Consider the following 22,351-nt stretch of genomic DNA (forward strand, 5'->3'; position numbering starts at 1 on the left):
CGCTGCAGAGGCTGCAGATAGCCTCATAGTGCTGCGCTCAACCTGCTGTGCCACTGGGGAGGCCCTGACCCTTGTTTTTAATGCTGTCTTATTATCACAGGTGGCTCTGAGGAGTCACTTAGGACCTGGATTGGGGAGAATTAACACCAACTTTATTCATCTGGCAACAAGAATTTGGTTGGCAATAAACTGCTTTGCCAATGAGAACATAATCACTTCTCATCAGATTACTTCTCGCCAGGAGCTGTTCTGAAATCCTTCCTGTGGCTGATCCAGCTCTGACTCTGAATGAAAAAAATTAAAAACAAATTAGATGCAAGGCTGGTGAATCTGATGAAGGGTAAAGACACCTTGAGGCTCTTCCTCCTGTGGAAGAACTCAGGAAGTGGGCAGTGGGTCACCAGACATTTTCAGAAGATGCTAAAGGAATTCAAGGTGACAGGACCCAGCTGCTACCAATAATCTCACTCCCAGGTTGTACACAGAGGGGCTTAGACCCAGTTCCACCAGACAGACTGACGTTTATTCATGCACTGGCCAAGCAAGAAATTAGTTTCTACAACGTGTTCAGTGAGCTTGATGTCTGAGCTTCCCATCCGTTTGCATCCAGCCACACCTGCATGAGGGGGTGGGACAGAAAACACGAGTGGGTACTGTGCTTCTTGCCAGAAAACCAATAAGGCCACTGAGCCAAAGCCCATGCCTTTGTTTATCCCAGAGCCATGCCTCAGGAGTAAAGGGTACAGGTCTGCCTGGATGTTTAGGTTCTGTTCATGCAGACAATGTTTTGTTGCCAAAACATCTTCAGTCCGTCCACATAGCTGAATATGTTTCATTCCATCAATGTAATCTCATTTCTAATAGTCATCTTGCTCATCAACAGGCTACCATTTCACCAATAAAACCCACGTATAAAATGCAATATGATAATTTTCAGCATCTCAGCTGTTGATTGAAATAGAAATAGCAGTAGTGCTTGTCGGTCGCTTCTGACATATGGGCTTCCTCTTGAGTGTGCATGTTAGCTGATGACCCCTGGTCTGTGGATTCTCGATTAGGGCAACAACTCTGAAAATTGAGTTTCTCTCTGTGCCAAAGTATTTGAAAGTAAATTATGGACATCATAACAAAGAACCGCAAACAGGCGACCTTCTGACCCTATGAATCAGTGAGTTTGGAGAGACAGTAATTTACTAAGCCTTATCTCATGTAGAATCTCAATCCCTGGCTAGAGATCCAGTCACTGAATGAATTCAAATCCCACCCATGGACCCTGACTCTCATTACTAGCTAGCCTCTGACCCTGGCCACAGAAGGAGTCACGAAGCTTTCCAAATTCGAACCCTGGGCCTGTAACCTCAGTCACAGAGGATCCTGGCACAGATCTTAGAATGGCAAGTGATCATAGCTACTTAGATCACAGGAGGAGCCTTCAAGACTGAGAGTTCCCTCCATACATTTAGTTTGGATTTGAATTTTATGTCAGAAGCATTCATGGGAGAGATGTGGGTTTTCAACTCCTTACCAGACAAACCACTAATTCGGGTCTCTGGGTGTTATTTCGTGGTGGGCTTTCACTTCTTATAAATGTATTACCTAGATTTTTGGCACACTTGGGGACTCAGAGTCAGTTTAGGATTTTTAAAGAAGCTAAAAAAATATGTAAAGCATACTAATAAAAATAGTTAGAACCCAGGTGGGAGGAATAATTGTTACATTAATGCATCTGCTTGAATTCCCAAAGGCAATTTTTTGCTTATGTAAAATCCTTCCTCCCCCCGCACCCCCCTTACTGGTCTCGGGGAAAGGCAATGTATTCGCATATTTTTTTTTCTGAGAACATCGGAATTTCTGAGTCTGGTTTTTGCAGTCCCATCACTGTTTTATTTATGAAGCAAGGCGTAATATAGACAGCACTGTGAATGGGTCCTGAGTTTTGAAATCAGACACTCAGGGTTCCTACTGCAGCGTTGCCATCAGCTAGCAGTGAGACCTTGGTCTCTCTGAGCCTCAGTGTCTGCTTTTGTAAAATGGGGCTAATAAAACTTGCCATTCTGGGAGTCATGAGATGACTAAGCTGATCAGTATTTGTAAAATTCTTTTCATTTAGGAAATGCTCAGTTAAGGGTAGAGGCTATTAGTTCAAGGCCAACCTGACAAATAGGTTGTGTGTAAAAAGAGAATTCAATGTGCACGAGAAGTTCTATTCTGAAGAATAATTATTTGGGAGCATCCATGGACCCTAAGGACCAGCTGAAGGTGGGCCTCACGTCAAGAATACCGTGCTCTTCACACCTGGCCATTTAGATCCCCAGCTCTGGATGCTTTTCCATAGGATTCAGAGCTGCCATCTTGAGAGAGAGCCAGAAGTGGGCTACAGTTCTTTCTCCATTGAAGGTTGACTTTATTTTCCATAGTGCTTCCTATACTCTAACATGCTTCTGAACCCTGCCAGGATTTTATAAAGTATATTCAGATTCAGGAAATCTAGGGCAGGGCCTAAGAATCTGCATTTCTAATGAGTTCCCAGGTGATGTCAATGTTGCTGTCCTGTGGGCCACACCTCAAGTGGCGAAGCTCTAGAATAGAGATTCTCAGCCTTGGCTACACGGTATAATGAACCAAAAAGTTTTAAAAAATACTTATGCCCAGGCTCCTCAGAGCAATTAATCAGAAACTCGGTAAGTAGGGGTAAGACACTGGGTGCTAGAAAAACAGCTTTGGAATCTTATTCATTTTAATTATTGATCAGGGACTTGCTGATGGCCTGATTCTGTCCACGTCTCTGCATTCAGCCAGGAGCATCCGGGGAAGTGGTTTCCTTTGGCCCTGAAGTGCCATGTTGTGGTCACCAAGGCTGCCCCTCCAGCTACTCCTTGCAGTGCCCCCTCCTGCATACCCTGGCAGAGATGGCTCTGTGAAGGAATTGGATGGTTCCAAGACCCCAAAGGAAGAGGCTGCTGCTTCTAGGCTGAGACTTCCTGGGCTTTCTCTCCCCAGGGCAGACGTGTGGAGGCTGCCCATGGACAACCCACACACAGCCTCTGTGTTGACTGTGCCCACCTCGGCTCGGACCAATAGCAAACAGTTCTTCAGGTGCCAGCCCAGGGCTCAGTCAGGCCAGGGTGCAGCAGGCCAGGCCAAGTGTGCCAAGGTCCATGATCAGAGGGACTCAGAGATGGCCAAGTGATTGGTGGAGGGTAAGCAGCAGACCTGGGTGGGGAGGTTATGGGTGCCTGCGAGGAAGTAGCAGGTCCTCAGTCATTTGACAAAACGGGGTGTGGAGGGAGTACCATTGGACTGTAGATGCAGTATGAGACAGGGACTGAAAATACCTGCTCCAGCATGGGTGCTAAGAAAGATATTCTGTCCTTGGAGCCAGGATACAAGGGACAGGGGAGACACTGGGTAGGGAAGAGGTAGCAGAAGCTCAAAGGCTAGTGAGGCTGGATTGACCTCTTCTTGATCCAGGGCGCTTAGGTGGGTGGGCTGAGCTAAAGGAAGCCAAGATGGTGAGGGGATGGTGCTCACGAAGAAAAAGAATGCATCTCATGCCTTCCCTCAACCAGCATCCAATGATGATAAATAGTTAGCATCTGGAACCCCCACACCCAACTTCTTAACAGCACCCCTGATAGTTCTGATCTCTAGCATCATGGAAGACATTGCTAAAGAGTGGATCACACCCTCTGTATCATCAGATTTTTCCAGAGAAACAACTAAATTTCTTCTCTAGGAGACCTGTTTTGTTTATAAGGCCTCTAGCAACCTAAATGAGGCACAGACATATTAGGAAGGTAATCTTTACTTAGTCACCTGACTGCAGATGTTTGTCACATCTGCAAACTATCTTTACAGCAACAGCTAGATTCGTGTTTGATTAAATCCTTGGGTGATATAGCCTAGCCAAGTTGACACATAAAATTAATCATCACACCTTCCAACGGCTCTAGAACACCAATGCCTCAGAGGGGTGAGTGTGTTTGCTGTGTATCTGTACACACAGATTAATACTGGGTGCTCAGCATGTGATCTGGGTGTTCAGGGGGACAAAGGTAGACACCCGTTCTCCTTCCATCCCCTGCCCAGGTGCAGGCCTCTACCTGACCACTGTCCCATACCTGAGCCACTGCCACAGTCTCCTAAACATTGTTTTAGGCCTTTTCTTTTACCACAGTTATTTGTCTCTGCCACACCACACTCAGAGAGTTCTTCCTAAAGGGCAAAGCACATCAGCCCTTTCTCTCCATGTTTACAGCACTCTGGCTTCCATCGTTTTAGCAGAGCTTACTTCTTGTGGAGCCACTTCTCAGCAAGCAACAACTGAAATTTCCTAGAAAATCCAGGCTGTGTCATGGCATCACATCTCCGGTCTTTGTTCAGGGCTAGAGTGCTTTCCTTGTCATGCTCTCCATCCTACATCTATCCTGTCTCTCTTCTATCCTTCTGTCCCATCACCTACTGCCCACCCTGCACACGTACACACACGTTCTCTTTTTCTCCAAAACTACTTAGCGCTTTATCTAAAATTTCCTCTGTGAAGTCTTTCCTTGCCTTTCCCTACCATCTTAGCTCTAACTACCCAACTGCTCTTCCCTTTGGGTCTCTCTCATCCAGTCATCCAATGCTCTTCTCCCTGTGGACTCTGTATAGACTTCAGCACAGGGCCTGGTACATCTCAGTGCAGTTGTACGTGTCTGTCTGTCTCTCCAGCAATCACGAGTTCCACAGGAGCACGTCTCCAGGAGGGCCAGACACGCGCATAGTATTTCCTCAACATATGTTTGTCAAGTGAAATAGCGATGTGGGTGGATCAGTGCACACGTGGATGACAAATGTCCCCATAGCAGGGCATTTTTGTTTGTTTGTTTTGCCTCCTCCTGATGCCTTTCTTCTAATTCCCCACAAACAATCTGAGACTTAAAGAGGATGACTGGGTCCCCTTTAGAATTAATGAGCCTCACTTCGCTTCTCCCCATACATGGGCAGAGCAGTGGGGTGTGGGTAATAAAAGCATCACTGGCACGTATAGAGCATTTATGGCATGCTGAGCTTTACGTGGATTGTTTCATTAATTCCGCACCACTCTGAGAGGCAAGTACTTGTGTTATCCCCACTCTGTAGGTGAGAAAACTGAGGTTCAGAAAGTTGCCACAGTAACGTAGCTGGTAAGGGGCAGAGCTGGGGCTTGGACTCAGGCAGTCTGATTCCAGAGTCTACCCTCAAAATCACTCTGTCTCCTGGGGAACATACAATTTTGTTGAACAATTTCGTGGAAAGTACTTTATTTAAATCAAATTGATTGAGACCATAATTTGATTTAAAGAGAATATTTCCACTTTTATCATTTACAGGTAATGTTGATGCATGATGAGGTTTCGTCTAATTTATTTATTTTTTATTGAGATATAATTCACATGTCATAAATTCATCCTTTTAAAGTGTACAATTCAGTGATTTTTAGTATATTCATAAAGTTGTGCAACCATCACCAACCACCATCTAATTCCAGAACATTTTTATCACTCCAAAAAGACACCACACACCCATTAGCAGTCACTTCCCATGTTCTTCCCTCCAGCCTTTGGCTGTCACTAATCTACTTTCTGTCTCTCTGGATGTGCTTAAGATAGACATTTCATTTAAATAGAATCACACAATATATGATCTTTTGTGCCACCTTTTTCTCCTAGTATGATGTTTCAGCTTTATTTAAGTTGCAGTGTATCTTAGTACATCTTTCCTTTTTATAGCTGAGTAATATTTTATTGGGAGTAAGGCTGGGTAATGACCCCCAATGATATCCACATCTTAGTCCATGGTAAAAGGGACTTTGCAGATGTGATTAAGTAGGGATCTTGAGCTGAGAAGCATATTAAGCTGCTACTGAATCCCTTTAATGTCAGGGTTTATTTGCCTGGTGACTAAAATTCAAAATTCGGAAAATAGGTTTGGTTTAATAAACCAAGAATTTTATTGCCTCACAATCAATGGAGAAGGGAGAACACTGTTTAAAAACCAAGCCAAAACAACACAACACTTTCTAACTGAGTTTCAAGGGAAGGGCTCCCTTTTATTTAGGGGGCTGTCTCATCATGAATTCAGAATGTAGTCTCCACAGTTATGTGCCCACCGGGCATGCTTGCTCATACCCCCCTACATACCAGTTGGGTCTAGTTCTGGCTACTGCCCTCCTAGCTCACGTTTCTGAGCAAAGGCACAGCTTGGTGCAAATATTCTACCTCACAGTTATAAAATCCCTCTGCTCTACTCCGTCCCTCATTTCTAAGAGGCGCAGGCGGAGGTCATTTTTCTTAGATTGTATTTTATTTATGTGCCTGCACTTTTACAGTAGCTCTAAATGTAATCACAAGTGTCCTTATAAAAGGGAGGCAGGGGGAGATCTGACTACAAAAGAAGAGAAAACCAAATGAATAAAAAAAAAGGAGAGCTTGGAGTGCTGTGCTTTGAAGAAATACAGGTAGCCACTGAAAGCTAAGAAGTCAAGGAAATGGATTCTTCCTTCAGAGCCTCCAGGAGGAACAAGCGTTAGCAGTGTGACTGTAGCTTGTGAGACTGATTAAGGGCTTTTGGTCTCAGAACTGTAAGAGAAGAAATTTGTGTTGCTTTAAGTCACCGTTCGTTATAGCAGGAATAGGAAAGTAATAATATGGATATACCATGTTTTTGTTTATTCATTCATCAACTGATAGAGATTTGATTTTTCCTACTTTTTGATTATTATGAATAATGCTGCAATGAACATTCATGTGCAAGATTTGTATGGATATGGCTTTTCATTTCTCTTGGGTTTATATTTAGGAGTAGAATTGCGGGGTCACACGGTAACTGAGTTTGATTGGATGAGGTTTATTTTACAGATGTTTGCACATCCTGAGATGCCAGCCAAGTGTTTTAAACAGGGCAAGCTGACGGGGAGGCAGATTGAAGAGATGGCCATGCAAGAACTCTGGGGGAGGCAGCAGTCTAGAAGTTCCAAACAGCATTTTTGGAATTTAAGCTGCCACATCACATGCATGCAGCACATTCAGAGCGCCAGAGAAAAGGGGGCTGCAGACTCTTTGTGTGTGCATCTGTTTGAAAATAGAGCAGGTATGTTGTTTCCTACAGCTGTGCTGAAACAGTGCAGAGATGACTAATTTGGTAAAAATAAACTGGTAAGAATTTCAAAGGACAGTCAAAACAGAATCTGATAAGGGCAACGTTTGTCAAATGGATTCAGACAAAACAAACATTGCTTGAGTAATTTATGTGAGCCCGGAGCCGGCCTCCAACATGCTCTTTCACATCAGTTTTTGGATTTAATTCTTACTGGAACCCAATCAGGAAGTATTCGTTTCCTCCAAGTGTTGCTATTGAGGAAGACAGGGAGGCTGAGAGAGGAGACGTGTCTGCCAAAGTCACAGGGCTGTTAGGTGATGGAGTCAGAATTCAAATCAGATCTGCCTGCCTTGAATTGCTTTTACTGCAAAAGAAAAGAAGGATATTTTCTTCAAGGAATTTGTTTGGGTTTGACACACACTGAGAGGCCTCCAGCAATCACCTGGCCTAACACTTTCCTGGTCACTTTGCCGTGGGAAATCCTGAGGGATATGAGGTAGAGACAAAATCTTCTGATTTCCCACAGGAGCTGAGGCAGATTGGGAATCGGCAGTCTGGTGATGGATTGTTTTGTTACATTCGTTTTCTTACTTGGCCCACACAGCGTCCTTTAAGGGAGTTATTATTATCGGCTATGCCTATTGTCGTCTAGTTATAATTATTACAGAGGCGAGGAGGGCAATGTGGAGAGGTTAAATCCCTAAGCAGACATAGTTGGTCAATATTGGAGTCAGGCCCTGACCCCAGTTCAGGTTTGCTGACTGGAAAACCTTCCTGTTTTTACCTATTTTACAATCTTATTGCTTTGGGGGCTGAAATTTGAGATCCGAAAAGAATAAGGATTCTTCTTTCTGAGAAACATGATGAATCACGAAAATGCCCCAGAAGCATATGTTGACTTCTGAGTTGGTGTGAGTTTGGGAAGATCTGGGATGGGCCATAGAGACTAACTTGGTGCAGCACTGCAGCTCTGACCTAGAAAAGGAGCACAACCCGGTTCCGTGGGAATGTGGAAAGAGCAAGAAATTGTGGAAAGAGCAAGAGATTCCTCCTCCACCAACCACTACTGGGCACAAGTGTAGGTGATTTAATGGGAGCTTTAGTCCTCCCATTTAAAATGTGGATAAGGAGGATTCTGTGGAAATTAGGGAGAAGACAAGAGCATTCTGGCAGTAGGTATTCGGCAGGCCCCGCTCCCCAGGCCAAACAGCTCTGAGCAGTGAGGTAGAGCACCACTTCTTCCCCTGCTCTTGTGGGAGGCACTTCTGAGGCACCTGAGGGCCCCAAGACTGAAGCATTTCCTTCTCAGGGTCTAGAGAGAGGCTGGGTTCTCACTGATTGGGCTTACAGGCCTCACAGGTCACTGGCCGCAGGGCTTTGGGTGATCAGGGCTTTGGGGCAAAGAGCTTTTCAGATTCTGGAAATCCAACTTACTGTTTCCTGAGCCTGAAGCCCCATGAGACTTGAGAAACAGAGATACTGCAATCCCTCCTGGCGGCTGCTCCCTTGTTGCTAAGCAACAAATATTTGATATTAAGTTCCTGTTGATGAAGCTAATTGCAAAGGTTAATTGTCCTCTGAGATGAAAAAACCTCCAGGAATGTATTTAGAAGCTGGTCTCCCTGAACTTCTGAGCGAATGGAATTCTTTTTAAAAATCTATTTTTCAGTTGGTGATGGCATCAGCATTTTGTTCTTCCTGCTTTGTTCACTTTTTAGAGTGGAAGTTTTCAAACGTAGCTAGCAAAGGCGCTGTTAGCAAACTGAGCAAGGGGACTCTCACACTATATCTGATATATGGAAGATGAGGCCCCACACCCTGGAGGCGGGGCTGGCGTCCAGAACCCGGCCTATTGTCTCCCCTACCCACCCCCCCCAACACCCTGCCCTCGTGGATCCACACCTGGCTGGAGTTGCTCCAACTTCACCATTCCCCCCACTCAGTGACCTACCTGTTGTGCTAGATGCTGGCTTGTCCTCTACCGCTCCATTGTCGGGCTGCGGGTCCTGGAGAGTAAAGCTATGTTCCCTCTACCGCTGGTGCCCTGGGGTCCGGCATGGCACCAGATAAAGGCAGGTGAGCATGACCCACACCATCGTGGGTCATGAGCCAGGCTGCGACAGGGGAATGTAGCCAAAAGACCAATACTTTGCCAGTTGCTGGTTTGAGGACCCTGGATATGCAGGTTAAGGGCGTGAGAAAAGAGGAAATGGTGGTTTTTCTTCTCACCTCTGGTATTTACTGGTTGTGAGATCTTGGGGCGATGCTTCACCCTCCCAGAGCCTCAGTTTCCTCATCTTTAAATGAGGAGGATAGAATCTGTTCCCCTCTCACCCACCCCCATGCCTCCAAGGGCTGTTCGAGGAACTGGAGTTGATTATGTAAAGTACAGGGTAGGGTGCCTGGCACAAAGCAGGAGCTCAATAAATAGGGGCTATTTTCTCTGTAGTTGTTTTCCAACGAGGCTGAAATGGTCACTGTGACACAGCTTGCCATAGGCAAGAAGGCGGATTTTGATGTAATTGGAGTCGGGGTTCCAAGAAGGGCACAGCAAACAATGGGAAGGGAGGTAGTAAATAACACATAGTAGGATCAGGCTCTTCAAACCAGGCTCTTCCTGAAGCATCTCCATTTCACAAATGAGGATGTAAAGTGTGCGTGGGAGGGGGTTCCTCTTAAGAGGTTGATATTCCTCTCACTGAGGGGTGGAGGTGGTGCTAGGATGATAATGTGGATCCCTGCTACTGGTTCTGTCTTGGGGTCTCCTGTGGGGACCGCTGTGGGGTTGGCAGCATCACAGAGATGCAGGGCACCCCAGACAGTGGGCTCAGACCCCACACCTGGGTTCCTGAGGTCATTCCTTCAGGAGGGGCATCCATATACTCATTGGCCATACGTTCACTCATTCCCTCAGTCAGCACATGTGGGGAGCCCCTCATGTGCCAAGATGAGTGGGTGCAGAGATGTAAGACTGAATTTCCTCCAAGAAGCTCACAATTGAATGCAGGGATGGCAAACTTATTTTGTAAAGGGCCAGATAGTAGATAACATTTAGCTTTGTGGACTACATCATCTTCATTGCAATTGCTCAACTCTGCCATCTTAGTATGAACGTGGCCAGTGGCAAAACGGAGGCAAATGGGCAAGGACTGCATTCCAACAAAACTTTACTTAAAGGAATTGAGTTTGGTTCAAGGACAATAGTTTGCTTAGCCCTTAGGGAAAGACAAAGTAGTAAGCAGATTGGCGGTACAAGGCAGTAAGTGTCATCAAGCAGATGTCACAGTTGTGGCAGGGATCCAGATGTGGGAAAAATTACTTCTGGTTTAAGAAACTTCCTGAAGAAATAAGCTGAGTACCTTTGGGAAAGCCACTCTCTACATCTCAGTTTCTTCAATTAGATATTAACATTACAGAGATCACAGGAGAAACTTGTGAGGATTTAGGCACCTAAAATGCTGTCTGGGTTGCAGTTACATTCATAAGGTAACTAAAAAAATATTAGTAATAGTCACAAATATTAGTCACTCTTACATACTTATATTTTCTCATTTAAGCCTTATTGTCACACTGTGAGTTATCTATACTCATTCTTTCTGCTTCACCTGTGAGAAAATTAAGACACAAAGAGATAAAATAATTTATGTAGTAAGGACAGAGCCAGAATCCAAAGGTAGATTTCAGAACCAGAACTCTGAGTCACGACACCCATAATTACCACAGATATTATATATTTGGCTCCGGTCAAGTCAGGCAGCACAATTGCTGGCCACAGGCTTTTTTCCATGGGTAGTGGGCTATGGACTTCACTGCTTACTCCCTGGTTGCAGGCTTGATCTTGAGTGAGATCCACCTGGCAGGAGATGAATGACACCCACACCCTGTTGCCATGACACCCAAGGGGTCATTCCAACATGTCTGCCTCAAGGACTCAAAGACACAGGTGTGCACCTTCTGCTTTCTATACCTGCTGTAAAGGATTTCTCTCTCTCTCTCTCTCTCTCTCTCTCTCTCTCTCTCTCTCTCACACACACACACACACACACACACACATGCTGTTTTGGTTGAAGCCATAATCCACCCTTAATGAGTACCAAATGTCAAGCAGACTTTTTAACTTATGATTTCTCACAACCAGGTAAACATTTCTGCTTTATTATACAATTGAGAAAACAAACTCAATGTGGTCAGGTGACTTGGCCGTGGTCACATTCATGTAGGAAGCATAGCTGAACTTTTGAGTGTTCCCATTTTAAATCCAATGTGCTTCTCATCATAATAAACTCCACTCTCCCCTATTATCTCCTTATCTCTAATCATTAGCTACCCCAAAACACAAGGTAAAAAATGGTGTGGAGTCTTGTGAGGATGGACGACATCCTTACTCACTGTTTTGCACTGAACGCTTTAGAGTTAAATTTTCATGCTGTGCTGACAATGGGGCCAAATGAGCCAACTCTATCAAGAAACTGCAATAAGCACTGTGGGCTAAGGATGCCTTCATCTGCTTTTTGACTGATGGCCTCCCAGGGATCGGATAATCTGACTTGCAATCCGTGCTTTTAGCAGCTAATTGCATTTCTTAACTGTGCTGCTTCAGAGCAAGTTACACAAAGTACAATTCCTGGAAGCCTGACACAGCTTGTCAGAGGAGCAGGCAGAGCTCATCTTCCTGGAACTCTCTCCTTGGTCCCCCCTGGGGTCAGAGTGGAGGGGATCAGTATAGCAACAATCAGGAGCCCCAGTCCCTTTAATGGTCTCAGGTTTTCCAGTTAGAGTTGGCCCAACTCCCAGCTGAAGTTGGGGTGTGAGTCAGACCAAGTAAGGCTGTGAAGGACAGTTTTTCTGTCTGGGTCCTTTCTAGGCTAGATGGTAAGCCCTGTGGAGAGTGCCTGAACTTTGATCCAAGGTCAAAATTCAGAGCATCAAACTCCGGTCTGGAGACCAGGGAAAAGTCCCATGTCCAAGGATTAGTGCTAGTGCCTTGCTCATAGTGGTAATGACAAGGGGAGATACCATTGAAGCTGATTGAGTGCCTGTGGATTTAAAACCTCTTACACTACACTTCTCAGCATCACCTTTCCCTTGTGGCAAGACGAAACAACGGCAATGACTCCTTCTTGCAGGTGCAACTCAGGGGCATGTCTCACCTGAGTCATGTACACCATGTCTCTCATGAGTGATGCCACTGGAAATCCCCAGGATTTTGAGCATGAGGTGGGGGGATTAGATGTTGGAACAGGGTCTCTCTAGAACAATATCTCCCCACCAAGTGTTGATGGCAGCAGTTTCAATAATGAAGATGACTGGAATCGGGCTACACTGGAATCAGATAAAGGTAAAGTGCTTCAATTGCAAAAATGTTCTGACCTACATTCTCAGCGTTTTGAAGATGTTGGCTATTTCCTGCCACAAATGTGTAATAGAGTGAATGTTACATTTCTATGCTGGAATGTTACCTTTCCATCCTTTTTTTCTGGTCCCAGGGTTGGGCTAGATAGCTATGTACTTGAGAGCTTTCTGAACCAAGGGCTAATGGAATATCAGGACTGAGAAGGGTATTTTTGGATGATCTTATATCTGCACTCTGAGTTAGCCGAAGCTCCCATATAGCCTCTGAAACCCCAGACAAAATAAAACCAGGACAGACATCACACTTTCCATGACTTTGATGCTTAACCTGGGGTTCATTAATTCATTATTCATGTTTGGTGTGGGGGGAAGGGGGTTGCTACATTCAGGGGATGGTTTAATCTAGTGTTTTCCTGCCTGTGCTGACTGCAAGTACCTTTTCTGCTGGATTTAACTGACAATGATTTTGCCAGTATTCCTAAAAGGGATGTGGCAGAGACACTGCTAGTGTGGAAACATAGAAATATTATATTTCACAACTTCCCTTGCAGTTGTTTGTGGCCTCAGGCTGGGTTCTAGTCAATGGGATAGAGGCAGATAAATGCCATGTTCAGTTCTGGCCATTAAACTGTGTACCTCTGCCCACCACTTGCTCCCCCCTCCACCTAACTGAAAGCAAAAGACTCTGCTTTGTGGAGCATATGATGAAAGTACCTTGACACTGCTTAGAGGTAGAGGCACCCAGGAGAGCCACCTGCCCCGTGTTGGGCAGTGTTAAGCCCCTGGAATGTGTGGTTGCTTGTGCTGGAGCTCAGCTCTCTAATGCTAGCAAAGCAGGGGGCAGCGCTCCTCCAGTTCTCTTGCTCCCAAATCAGCACAAACAATTAGGGAGCAATTATGTCTCTTTCCTGGTATCCCCTGCCTCACCAGTCTTTTCCAGACTGGATCATGATGGAGGCAGAGGATGACTTTACTGAAGATTCAGGCAGACTGCAGAAGAGCAGCATCCTGCCAGATCATCTCACTGCAGGAAGCAATCTGCAAAATGCACACCTCTTTTTAGCTCCATTTGTGTCCTCTCAAGTTCATTGGGGTTTGTATTCATCTTGAGGCTCCACCCCTCAAATCCTTTAGGTTTTTTCAAGTTCTTTAGTCTTTCCTGGGGCTGACAATGGGATCCTAGACAGGATCCTGCCTTCCCTGGGAGGGAGGAGTCAGACTAATGGTGCCCCAACCCCGCATCTCCCCACCTCAAGGGCTCCTTCCTCTGGGAAGTGTCTCTCTCCAAGGGGAGCAGAACTTTTTTCTCATGGGCAACAGCACAGACACATTTAAGGAAAGGCTTCTTTTTTGGTAGGACATTTTGACCTTGTCACTTCACCAATGATCCCTGTCATTAGTGTGTGGGGCATTTGGCTCTTGTCTGGGCCTGGATGAGCAAATAAAGGCTACAAACTGAGCTATGACTGGCTAGCATTGCCCCCCAGCAGAGGGAACAGCCTCTTCTTTTGAAAGTTGGCAGAATCCACAAATTATTTCCAATTTGTCCCCAAATTTTATGTGTGTGTGAACATACCTGTGTACTCATATACATACATATTGTGTACACATACGTATATATACATATACAGTCGGCCCTCCATCTCTGGGTTCCACATACATGAATTCAACTGACCAACAACAGATTTAAAATACATACAATGTCCTTATGTTAGGGGGAAAAGGATGTCCTAAAGCTAATTCCATACAGGCTTTGTGGACTCCACCCCCACCCCAGGCCAAAGCCAAAGACACTGGGAACTCCAAATCCCATCACCACCAAAGGGAAGGTGGCTGGGACCTGAGGGTGGGGTTAAGCAGCCAGGTTGGTATAAAGCCAGACACGTGGGCTTTGGAGGGGTCCCCCATTTTGGCTCTCCGCCAGCTCGCAGCGCCCGGCCAGCTCTGAGAGTGACTTTGGGTTTCCAGGTCGTCGGATCGGGTAGGACGCATTAAAGACTTTATTTCCCTATTTTCTCCCTGAGTTGTACATTTTCCTTCTTTCCTTTTCCCTTGTAAATAAACCTTTTATTAACCTTTTGTGTGTGCCTGTAGTGGAGTATTCATAAGTCCCTTGTAAGTGCGCGGGTGAGGACCCACAGCCAGGCAACCTGTTCAATATCGGGGCTGTCCTATAACAGCTTGGCGCCCAACGTGATTTCCAAGCTTCACCTGTGGTTGACCAACCCAAAGTAATTTTTCTTGTGTTGGTCACCATAAAGCACATTAGGTAAAGAGTACAGACTGTTTTCCCTTGAGTTGGTCCCCAAACAGTACAGTATAACAACTATTTACATAGCATTTGCATTGTATCAGATACACATCTGCCTATATACCATTAAAGTCTATGGACTGATGTACATAGGTTAGATGCAAATATTATGCCTGTTTATATAGAGTTGAGCATCTGTGGATTTTAACACATGTGAAGGGGGTGGGTAGTGTTTTTTTTTTTAAAGGTTTATTTATGCATACAAGAGCTGGGGTACAGGCCAGAGATGTGGGGTGGGGTAGGGGACGAAAGGATTCACCAGAGACAGAGTGGGGAACAGAACAGGCAGACTGACTGAAATACATTGCTGAGGGAAGCAGTGGGTGAGTCAGGAGAGGTCTGCCTCGCCATGTAGGTTTCTCCCTGCCTGCCAGGGATCAAACTTGTGCTGCAGAGGCTGCGGATTGCTTCATAGTACGGTGCTAAACCCCTTGCGCCACCAGGGAGCTGTTGGGGTGGGTAGTGGTTTCCTGGAACCAATCCCCATAGATATCAAGGGACAACTAAAAAGTAGATACCAAGGGACAACTAAAAAGCACAGCACACAAGCACATTACCACCTCAGGGCCTTTGCACTTGCTACTCAATCTGCCAGGAACTCTCTTCTTGTTGATCTCCATCTGGTTTACTCTCTTCTTTCCTTCAGATTGTTGCTCAGATGTCACCTTATAAAATTGCATTTCCTATCCTTTATTTCTTTTCTCCTTATTGTCCTTATCTCCTTTCCCTGTTTTATATAACTCCACAACATTTATCTCCTTCCGACATGCTCTATGTTTTACTTATTTGTTAGTTTATTGTCTGTTTCCCTTAACAACAAATAAACAGGGGTTTTCATCCTGTATCGAAAACAATGCCTGGAATATGGCAGATACTCAATAGATATTTGTGAGATGAATTAATGACCCCTCTTGATAGATATAGAAGTGAAGTCTCAGAGGGGACAGTTAAACTCAGAGCTAGTGAATGTCAAGAAAGATTTCAAGCCCAGGAATATTGAAGTATTTTTATGTTCTGCTCTGACATCAGACTTCATGCTTGTGGTCACGGGGCTGTCATGTGGACTTCATGTGGTCACGGGGCTGTCAGAGGGGACCAAGTAGCCAGGAGAAGAATGTTCTCTGTGGGACCCCAGGCATCCAGGCGCTGACTGTGCTGGTGGCTGAGCTGTCTGTGGTGATTTTCTTCTCTCCCCAGAGGTATTTACCTGGCAACAGCATTTGTGGCCTTTGGGATTGCTTCACCCTTCTGAATCAAATGCCTTCAGACTCCTACCTGCAAATATTGCCTTTGAGGTGTTCTAGTCCTGCTTAAATCCCACCAAGCTCAACAGACTTGGGTCAAGTGTTGCCTGACCTCACTGGCAGTAGTGCTTCTCGCTGGCGTCTTGTTGGGCCATCCTTTCCCCAGCGGCTGGCCCTCCGGAGGCGCTGACTTGTGATGAGCTGCTCACATTCTGCTGATCAGAATTTGATGGCCACCTCAAATCCCTTCAAGCCATAAAGATTTCCAGGGGAGGAATCGGGTCTTAACTTTAAATCAATGGGGGCTTTAAATAAAGCTGAGCCTGCTTCCCACCCTCAGAGACTTCTGATTCAATTGCTTGGGACATCATAATTTTTTAAATCTCCCTGGAGGATTGGAGATGTGCAGCCAAGGTTGGGGGTGCTGCTTAGGTTAGCCATAGAGCCTCTTTCTGGGAGCAGAGAACACAATGCAACTGAAGGGAGAAGAATTGCAGAAATAATCATATCTTATTCCCGAAATCTCCTGCACTTCTTCCTTTCACATCTTACTAAGACCTTGAGAAAATACCTTCTTTAGTTTCATTGCAAAATTCTGATATTTCTGTTTATTTTGCTGCCTTTCTTACTGCACCTCTCATGAATATAAGCTTCTTTCCATTGTCCATGTGTGCCTCAGTTTTTTCATCAGTAAAATAGGCATAATAATAATAACATTGACATAGGTTGTTGAGACTTAAATGAACTAATAGCTATAAATTAGTAGTTAAGTACTAATGGATTAGCTACTATTTTTGCTATTAGGCATCTTGCTCATAAAATGCCTTCTCCAATTCCAGTGTTAGACTAATTGGCATCAGCTCCAATGTAAATGTTCGTCTAGATCTCGCATGACTTTTTGATGGCTTTTGGGTTTGTTGTGTCTTTGGCACACTCCAAGGTGTTGCAAAGAAAGCCTTTAAATCTGAGTGGCATTTGTCACAAATCTTGGGTCCCTTGCTGAGAATTTCCTGCTTAGGCGGGGATCTGCCTCACTTGCTTTTGGACAAGTTTTCTAGACTTGAGCCAAATTTGGTGTCTATTCCGGGGGGAAGTGATTTCCCCTGCCACACTCAGTACCCCTCCGTGGCCTAGGTTTGTGTCCCCAGGAAGGAGTATCTCTTTGTGGTTCCCAGACTCAGTTCTCTTCTCTCCTTGCAGGAGATGCTGTGGACAGGTGCCCCCAGCCTGGAGAAATGACCACAAGGGAGGATAGCAGAGGCCCAAGCAGAGGACCTCAGCATTGGAAGGCCCTGTGAATACAGAGCTTATGGATCAGAGGCTGGCATAGCCACACCATTAAGTTCAATCATACATGCAAAAATCTCCTTGAACTGGATTTGGGAAATTAGCAGTGCAAACCTGGGATACCAGACCCAGATCAGGGTACAAGCATCCACATTGCTCCTGGCCTGAAGCGGGCATGATAAGGATGCCACAGAGTGCGCCATGGTCAGTCCCACTCTACAGAGAATGCAGAGGGATTGATGTTTGTGGACAAAACAGAGTGAGTGATATGGACACCACATCAGCCTCCTAAACCTCTCAGCCAGGACTTGGGGAGAGCAACGGTCTTCATGCAGGTATGGTCACTTCATTGCAGGGTCACGGGGGCTATTGGCACAAGTCAGAGGGGACCCAGATTCACATTCAATGGCAGCTGAAGCCTGCCACATGACAAGCCTTTGTTTCATTTACTCCATTCAGCACATGAAGAAGCTGAAACTATGGCACCAGTTGCATGCCGGGCCTCATGTGACTATCTTAGCCCAGTGTCCCCAAGGAGAAGAATTGTGTTGTTGGTATTTTTAGCTCACAGAAAAGTGTGTGGTCTTAGTAGAAGATTTATAATTATTTTTTCAGTAAATGGATAAATGTGTGAGCTAAGGAATGAATCCCAATGTAGCACAATGATGTAGCACATTGGGCACATGGTACCCAGAAACCCATGTGGCAGGTAGTGACAGGTAGTAGGGCATGGTGTTGCCAACAGGTAAGACAAGGCCTCAGCATTCAAAGTGACTGTGGTGGGTGTTTGCATCAGCCACCAAAATGCTCTCAGATAATGGATCCAAAGAATCTCTGCAAATCATGGCTGAAGATTGGGCCAGGGCTGGGCCCTTGAAAGAGGCATCAGTGGTCCCAGAAGCTGGGAACTGTTGCCAATGAGGCAGGCTGACACTGTAATGAAAAAAACATATATGGTCTATTCAAGAGGCAGCTAGTTAGTAAAGAAATTGCTCTTGAAGTAGAATATTTCTGAGGTGGATGCAGAATTCACTAGCTTTAATGATAGATCACATCATGTTTTCAAACACATTTCTCTGTGTCTACAATTTTACTTATTCTTCAGATTGTTCCTGATTCAAGAGCCATAATTCTTGCCAATGAGACGAATTATGTCATTTGGGTTCCCTAACTGCGTTTGCATATTGCAGCTAAATGACCATCTCTTTATTTCGGGGCATTACCATTTGAAGATGCACCATCAGCATAGCCACGAGAGACAAGAAGCCCCCAGTCTGGTAGGAACCTCCCAAGCTGAGCTGAATGTGCATCTAGCAGGTCCTAGCTGCACTTGCTGGTGACCTCATCTCATGTGTGACCTTCTGCTTTGGAGACAGCAGGTGGGTACCTGAGGCAGACGGCGTGCTGAAGGGGCAGACATATATGTAGTTTATTTGAACATAAAGGTGGTATAAAGATTCTCCTCTCATTTTGCATTTCTTGCTCATAATAACTCATAGAAACTCTCCAATCAGCCCCACCAAAACCATCCAAATCACTTACATTGCTTATTTTCAGAGGCTGTGTAATATTTGTGGTTGGGGTTTATCACAAATTACTTAGCTATTCCTTGTGCTGGGTATTCATCTTTTTCTTTTGCCATTACAAACATATATACAATCTGTTCTATTGGAAATATATGTATACATACATATATATATATATATATATATATAATTTACTTGTAATAGGTATTGCCTGATTGACTTCTAAAAAGGCCATGGCAATTCACATTTCTACCAGAAATGTATAAGTGTATCTTTCTCTGCATTAGCACTAGCAATGGGTAATATGACTTTTAAATTTTGTTAGTCTGATAAGTTTAAAGTAATGTTGTTTATTTTGCTTTGCAATTTTAAAGACTTAGCATTTTCATTTTATTTTTCTTGCCTTTTGCTACTTATTTCTTTTAACCTTGCCTTGCCTTTCTTCTTAAGAATGTATATTTTGTATATATCAATATAGTGGCCTTTAATCTGCTATCTGTTTTACAAATATTTTTTCTTAATCTATTTGTTTTTGCCTATAGTTTAGTTATACTTTTTGATGATAAAAATTTTAAATTTTATGTTACAAATATGTAATACCTACAAAATAAGTATTAGAAGACCTTCTACTACTATTACCTAGATTGTATATGTGGCCCCTGAGAATATTCTTATATATATATTCTCTTTTATATTTATATATACACACATACATATACTCATATATATGTGTGTGCATACATATGTATATACTCTTATATATCATATATATGCCTGGAATCCATTTTAAAATTCATTTTTATATAGAGTGTAAGATAAAGCTTCAACAAATTTATTTTTCAGATGAATAGCTAGTTGTGCCAGTTCCGCTTATTAAATATAACATCACTTCCTTACGAAACTGAAGCACCATTTTTGTCATATATTTAATTTTCTTATATATGGTAGGATCTATTTTAGCTTCTCTTTCTGTTCTACTGCTCTGTCAATCCTTATTTCACTGTCAGTGTATATTACTTCATAATAATTTGATTACTGTGACTTTATAGATTTATTCAAATGTTTTTAGTGTTCCCTTCCCCTGTTGAAAATAATGTTTATTGGTGGTTTTCCATAAATAGACTTTTCTATTTAAGTTGTTTCTTTCTCCTTTCTTTCCTCCCTTACTCACTCCCTCTCTCCTTCCTGCCTGTCTTCCTACCTTCCGCCTTCCTTTCTTATGCTTACTTTTTCTTTCTTAGAGTTTTTTTTTTTTAAAGATTTATTTATTTATTTATTTATACAAGCACTGGGTACAGTCAGAAGCGCGGGAGGGTGAGAGAATTCACCAGAGCCAGAGCAGAGAACAGAACAGGCAGACTGACGAAGTACACTGCTGAGGGGAGCAGCGGGCAGCAGGAGAGGTCTGTGCGCCATGTGGGACCCTCCTCCGGTGGCCGGGGAGCAGCCGGGGATCGAACCAGCGCCGCAGAGGCCGTGGGCAGCTTCGCAACCCAGTGCTCAACCACTGCGCCACCGGAGAGGCCCTTTCTTAGAGTTTTTGTAAGGAATAGATCCCATATTTTATCAAAGGAATTTTTTGCATCTATTAGTATGATCATATGGTTATCTTTAAATATTTGGGTATAATGGGTGACTTTTATAGATTTCCTTTTCTTGAACCAACCATGCATCTCTCAAGCAATGCTTTTGTCGTAATGAATTTTCTTATGATATATTGATTTCTGTTCATTAATATTTTATTGACAGTTTTTCTGTATTTATATTTATCAGTGAGACTTATCTTTAATATTATCTTCTTGTGTTATCTTAACTAATTCAATATTAATGCTATGCAAATTTCACAAAATGAATTCCTTGTTTTCCTAACTTTTGCATGGTTTAGAATAGCCTTAACTTTAGAAATTGCTGTTATTCAAAATTTAGAAGGAACTCAGGTATTAAAATATCTGGTTTTTAGTTCTTTTTAAAGGAAAGGGCTTCAAAACCCTTCCGTTTTTTTCCCTTCATGGTCATTCAAGATTTTGATTTATCCTTGGAACAACTTAAGTAATTTATATTTTGCTAGAAAATTGTCTGCTTTCTCTAGGTTTTCAAAAGCCCTTCAAGAAAAAAATCCTCTTGCTCCTGGTCTGCATGTGGGAAGCGTGGAAGTCGCCACTCCCATAACAAGGAAAAAGGTGAGCAAAGTGAAAACACAACTCTTCCTAGACCCATCAGAGCAGTGAGGTCACAGGCAGTTTGCTACTCACCAAACTGGAGAAAGTGACAAGTGATGTAGAAAATCACAACTTTTAGGAGCAGAAACCCACAGCTGAAAGCTTCTGAGGAGCTAGGGTGGGTTTGGGGGCAGTGAAATTTGAATTACCACTGAGGAATTGTTAGAAGCTCAGTGTGAACAAGTCTGAGAGGTTAAAACTCTGGGGGGGACTCAGCCATTAGAAGCCCCCATGTTATGGAGCTTCACCTCCTAGAGTCCTATCAGGTTCTCTTTATGACGATTGGAGGAAAATTCCCTTGTGCTTCTAGCATGGGGACAGGAAATGAATGCTCTCGGAACAGTTTTGAAATATCTCAGAACACACTGTTCTTCTTTGCAAGTCTTGCTCTCAGGGGAAGCTTGTCAACCAGACCCTACCCAGCTAGGGCATTATGGTAGCCTAACTAACTTTGGGGAAAGAAGTCCCTAACTCCAGCCTACTCATCTACCTCAGGGGAGAGAGAAAACTAAGACATACTTGGGAAGTTGACAGTCCAGAGGAACAAATCACTAAAAGACTGAGACTTAATAATAGAACTTTAGAATGCTTTCCCATCCCATCCCCTAATTACATTGCTAAATGCCTATTTATAGCAATTCCTCTTACCTAGTACATTATGTCTATCAAGAAAAAATTGCAAGATATACTAAAAGGCAAAAAAATGGTTTGAAGAAACAGAGCAAGCTTCAAAACCTGACTCAGATATAGCAATGATACTGGAATTATCAGACCAGGAATTTAAAACAACTATGATTAATGCATAGTTATATTAGGTTTGGATCTCAATAGTGCTAACTTCCATTAGAGTGGAAAGGTTTTACTTGTAACTCAAGCCAAATGCATTTAACCAATATGAATTCATTGGTGTGAATCCACATTACAACAATGTAAGTATCCAATTCAATTGGCAGCAAAAGGGGTAAGGTTACAAACCTCTTGGCAAGCTAGGAGATGGGTGGACACAGAAGAAAGTGGGCAGGGCTGGCCAGAGATTTCCTGGCAGCCATTAATCTGCAGGGATAGGACAGTCACTTTTCAGAGCAAGAAAGCCCTGTGCTCTCACCAAGACCCAGAGAAGGCTTCAGCACCATGGGAGTGGAGTTCATGAGCATCTCAAATTGACTTAAATTCGGTGTTGATATTTATATCACTTTTCAGAGGCGTGCTAGCAAGACCACCTGTTAATTCTGATTTAAATGTGGTCTTTTGACACAGCCAGGTTTTTATCTGTCCTTGCCTTTACTTCTC

This window comes from Talpa occidentalis, unplaced genomic scaffold (assembly GCF_014898055.3).
Source record: "Talpa occidentalis isolate TD23 unplaced genomic scaffold, MPIMG_talOcc4v2.1 talOcc4.3, whole genome shotgun sequence".
NCBI classification, from domain to species: domain Eukaryota; kingdom Metazoa; phylum Chordata; class Mammalia; order Eulipotyphla; family Talpidae; genus Talpa; species Talpa occidentalis.